Raw genomic sequence first — 6,000 nt, forward strand, 5'->3', positions numbered from 1 at the left:
TCTTAAAGATGCACACAAACTCTCACATACTCCAGGACTCGGGCCAGAAGCAGTAATTTGAAAGGAGCCTGAGTCAGAGCCACCATCTGATCTTGGAGTCTCCTGGTGAGGCAGGAGGCAATTGCAGCTTGTCCTGCAGACACAGACACTGGCACAACTATCTTTGGGAGCTTGTTCTATCACATGAACACTGGTGCTGGTGAGTGCCATTTTGGAGTCCTCTCTCCAGCTTATTAGCCTCAGGACCCAGCCCCTCCCACCAGCCTGTTGGCATCAGTATTGGGATGCCCAGGCGAAGCAACTAACCAGGTGGAGAAACAGTCCCACCAACAACAGGCCTGCTGCCTTATGATCTCGAGCCCATAGTCAACCTGGCTCAGACCCTGGTTGGGTCCACCAATGGGCACTACTCACAGGACCAAGCTCACCCATCAGTGGGTAGACACAGGATCCTATGGGCACCACACACCAGCAGGACAAAACATCAACTCTGGGACCCCCAGGACCCTGGGCTAAAGACCTCAGGTCCTGGATCTACCTCCCAGTGAATAAGCATTAGCCCCAAGACACCCTGGGCCTTGGCCCTGCCCACCAGCAAGCAGACACCAGACCTAGGACTACTTCCACCCTGCACCCTACCGTATCAAAACCCAGCCACCTACCAGTAGGCTTGCACCTGCCACAGGACCCCTTGGGCCCCTCAGTCAGCTGGTCCAGGATACGTCCCCCACTACCAACAGAACACTACCAGCTCTAGAACTTTCGGGGCCTTGCAGGCAGAGACCTGGGAACCCAGTTCTGCCCACCAGTGAGTTGGCATTAGCTCCAGCACTGTCTCCCTACAAGACACCACCAGCCCCAGGAAGCCCCAGTCCCACCCACCAGCAGGCAGACACCAACTCCAAGACACCTTGTAACCCTTAGCCAGCTGCCCCAGGATCCAGGCCCATTCATTCACCAGTGAGCAACGCCACACCTCAGACCTGGGAGCCAGCTGTGTTAGCAACTGGCCCCACCCATGAGCAAGCCAACATTAGATCTGGGACACACTCACCCCCTTCATTCCCCACAAGCCCCCACGCCACTTTGCTCACCCCGCTGGTGGACTAGCTGGAGCCCAGGATCCCCTAAAGCTCCACAGCCAGCAGCCTTGTAATCCAGCCCTGCCCACCAGCAAATGGCAGCCTCTGCACAAGGCAAGGCCTGGAAACCAACCGGGCTTGGGCCAGCCACATCCATCAGACGGCCCACAGTGATCAGCCCACAAAAGAAGAGTTCACGCAGAAATAGGGGGCGGCCCTACGGCATACAGCCCTAGTCACCAGGTAATGATCACAGTGATGTTCCATACCTGAGACAAAGTGCTGTGGGTGAACAGAGCAAAATGTAAGACAGTTTTAACAAAGAATTATAAAATATAAAGAGCCAGAGACGAAGAATATAATAACTGAAATAAAAAATACACTAGAAGGAATCAATAGTAGATTAGACAATACAGAGGAATGGATCCACAAAGCTAGATAGAAGACAGCAGTGGGAATCACTGGAGCTGAACATAAAGAGCAAGCAAACAAAAAGAAATGAGGACACCAGTGTTCACAGCAGCATTATTACAATAGCCAAGGTATGGAAGCAACCCAGGTGTCCATCAACAGATGGACAGATATGGTGTGTACACACACACACACACACACACACAATGGAATACTACTTAGCCATAAGAGAATGAAACTCTGCTGTTTGCAACATGAATGGACATGAACCATGTTATGTTTAGTAAAATAAGTCAGAAAAAGCCAAAATAATGTATGCTATCGCTTACTCCTTGGAAGAAGTTATGACCAACCTACATAGCATATTCAAAAGCAGAGACATTACTTTGCCAACAAAGATTCGTCTAGTCAAGGCTATGGTTTTTCCTGTGGTCATGTATGGATGAGTTGGACTGTGAAGAAGGCTGAGCACTGAAGAATTGATGCTTTTGAACTGTGGTGTTGGAGAAGACTCTTGAGAGTCCCTTGGACTGCAAGGACATCCAACCAGTCCATTCTGAAGGAGATCAGCCCTGGGATTTCTTTGGAAGGAATGATTATAAAGCTGAAACTCCAGTACTTTGGCCACCTCATGCGAAGAGTTGACTCATTGGAAAAGACTCTGATGCTGGGAGGGGTTGGGGGCAGGAGAAGGGGATGACAGAGGATGAGATGGCTGGATGGCATCACTGACTCGATGGACGTGAGTCTGAGTGAACTCCTGGAGTTGGTGATGGACAGGGAGGCCTGGCATGCTGCGATTCATGGGGTTGCAAAGAGTTGGACACGACTGAGCAACTGATCACTTATATGGGGAGTTTAAAAAATAAAACTTGTGAATATAACAAATAGAAACATAGAAAACAGGCTAGTGTTTACCAGAGGGGCAAGGGGAAAAGGAAGAGGGGAGGGACAAGATAGGGGTAGAAGATTAAGAGGTACAAATCATGATGTATAAAGTAAGTTACAAGGATATATACAATATTTTGTAACTATAAATGGAACATAAGCTTTGAAAATTGTGAATCACTGTTCTATCCCTGAAACTTACATTGTGCATCAACTATATTTCAATTTTAAAAAAAGAAAATGAGTTTAAGAGACCTGAGGGAGAGCATCTAGTGGAGCAACACTCACATTACAGGAGTCTCAGAAGAAGAGAGGAAGGGACAGAGAATCCATCTGAAGACATAATAGCTAAAAGCTTCCCTAAGCTAGGAAACAGACATCCAGGTCCAGGAAGCCAAGAGTCTCACACTCAAAGAGGACTACACCAATGCAAAAATTAAAGAATATTAAAGCAGCAAAGCAAGAGCAACTAGTTAAGTCCAAGGGAACTCCCATAAGGCTATCAGCTGAGTTTTCAGCAGAAACTCTGCAAGCAAGAAGGGAATGGCACAATATACTTAAAGTGACGAAAGGGGAAAACACACACGTACACATACACACAAAAAACCTGGCAAGGCTTTCACTCAAATTTGATGGAGACGTCAAACATTTTACAGACAAGCAAAAGCTAAGAGTTCAGCACCACCAAACCAGCTTACAAGAAATGTTAAACAGACTTCCTAAGGGGGCAGGCTAGGGGGCAGGGTACAACTAGAAAAATGAAAATTACAAAAGGAAAAAAAAAATCTCACTGGTAAAGGCAAATTTATAAAGCAAGTAAGAAGATTAAAAGACAAAATTATCCACAGTAAAACTGCCTATATCCACAATAAGTACTCAGGGAATACAGAAAAAAAGATGTATAATATGACATCAAAAACAGTAAACATGGAGGGAAATGGTCAGTAAAAATGCCAGGATTGTTAAAATGCATTTGAACTGAAGAGATCGGCAACTTAAAATAATCATAGATAGGTAGGTAGGTAGGTAGATAACTTTATGGTAATCAGAAAACCAAAAACCTGTAACGGATACACAGAAAAAAGAAAGGAATTAAAACATAACATTAAAGAGTCTTCAAATCACAAGGGAAGAGAATTAGGACCAAAAACTATAAAACCCTCAAACAATTAACAAAATGGCATTAAGTACATACCTATTAAAAATCACATTAAATGTAAATGAACTAAATGCTCCAATCAAAAGACACAGAATGGCTGAACAGATACAAAAACAATACCAATATATATGCTGCCTGAGACTTGTTTCAAATCTGAAGAAACAGAAAGTAGATGGGAAAATGAGCATTCCGTGAAAATGGGGGTGGGGGTAAAATGAGGTAGCAATACTTAGAAAGAATAAGCTTGAAAATAAAGACTCACAAGAGACTAAGGACAATACATAATGATAAAGGGATAAACCTAAGAAGGCATTAACAGTAATAAATGCATCGAACACAGGGGCACCTAAACACATAAAGCAACTATTAACAGACACAAAGGGAGAAACAGAGTAATACAATACTAAGGGACTTTTACTACACCACAAAACAAGTTTCCATAAACTTAAAAAAACTGAAACCATATCATCTTTTCTGACTACAATCTTATGAGACTAGAAAATAAATACAAGGGGGAAAAAACTGCAAACACACACACACACACACACACACACACACACATTCCAAAACAATTAACAAAATGGCCATAAGTACCTATCAGTAATTCGCTAAATGTAAATGTGATGCTAAACAACATGCTACTTATTAATGGATCACTGAAGATGCCAACAAAAAAGGAACTTAAAAATACCTGGAAATGAAAACAAAAACAAAACAATCCAAAATCTATGTGATGCATCAAAAGCAGTTCTAAGAGAAAAGTTTATAGTGCTACAAGCCTATCTCAGCAAAGAAAAAAAACCTCAAATAAACCACCTATTCTTACACCTAAAAGAACTAGAAAAGGAAAAACAAATAAAACCCAAAGTGAGCAGAAGGAAAGAAATTAAAAGATTAGAGCAGAAATAAGAGAGATTTAAAAAACAATAGAGACTAATGAAACTAAGAGCTTGTTCTCTGAAAAGATAAAACTGATTACCCAGACTCAACAACGAGAGCCCAAATCAATAAAATCAGAAATGAAAAGGGGAAACTTACAACTGACACCACAGAATTACAAAGGATCATAAGAGATTACAACAAATAATTATATACTGATAAACGGACCACCTCAAAGAAACGATAAATTCCTAGAAATGTACAATATCCTCAGACTGAACTAAGAACAAATAAAAATGTGAACAAACCAATTACCAGGAATAACACTGAATCAGTAATAAAACAACTTGCAGAAAACAAGAGTTCAGGACCAGACTGCTTCACAGGTGAATTCTTTCATCCAGGAGTTAACACGTATCCTTCTCAAACTATTTCAAAAAACTGTAGAGGAAGTAACATTTCCAAACTCATTCTACAAGACCAGTATCATCCTGCTATCAAAACCAAAGATAATACTAAAAAAGAAATTTACAGGTCAATATCACTGATGAACACACATGCAAAAATTCTTGACAATACATTAGCAACAGAATTCAACAAATCATTAAAAGGATCATACACCAAGATCAAACATCATTTATCCCAGGGATGGACTAATATCTGCAAATTAATCAAGGGGATACACATTAACAAACTGAAGAACAAAAATCATATGATCATCTCAACAGATGTAGAAAAATATGACAAAATTCAACATCCATTTATGATAGAAAGTCAACAAAGTGGTATAGAGGGAACATACCTCAAAACAATAATGGCCATAAATGACAAGCCCACAGCTAACATCATACTCAATGGTGAAGAGGTGAAAGCATCTTCTCTAACACTAGGAACAAGACAGTGATGCCCACTCCTGCCACTTTCATTCAAGACATTATCTGAAGTCCTAGTCATGGCAATCAGGTAGGAAAAAGAAATAGAATCGAAATTGCAAAAAAGTAAATTGTCACTGCTTACAGATAACATCCTATACATAGAAAATCCTGGGAATTCCCTAGCGGTCTAGTGGTGAGGATTTGGTGCCCCTGGGTTGGATTCCTGGTCAGGGAACAAAGATCCTGCAAGTTGCACAGCACACCAAAGAAAAGTCTCAAGATGCCAACAAAAACTACTATAGCTCAATGAATTTGGTAAAGCTGCCAGAGACAAAAATCAATAGACAGACACCTGTTGCATTTCTACGCACTAACAACAAATCATCAGAAAGAGAAATTAAGAAACAATCCCATTTAGAACTGCATCAAAAGGAATAAAATATTTAAGACTAAGGTAACTAAGGAGGTTAAAGACCTGTACTGAGAAACCACAGGACATCAATAAAAGAAACTGAAGATGATATAGATAAATGGAGATATACGGTGTTCATGGACTGGAAGGATTAGTTAAAAAGACTATATACTACTCAAGGAAATCTACAGATCAATTCAATCCTTATTAAAATATTAGTGATACTTTTCACAGAACTACAACTAATTATAAAACTTCTATGAGAAAACACACACACACACACACACACACACA

The sequence above is a fragment of the Bos javanicus genome, chromosome 5 (assembly GCF_032452875.1).
Source record: "Bos javanicus breed banteng chromosome 5, ARS-OSU_banteng_1.0, whole genome shotgun sequence".
Taxonomy (NCBI): Eukaryota; Metazoa; Chordata; class Mammalia; order Artiodactyla; family Bovidae; genus Bos; species Bos javanicus.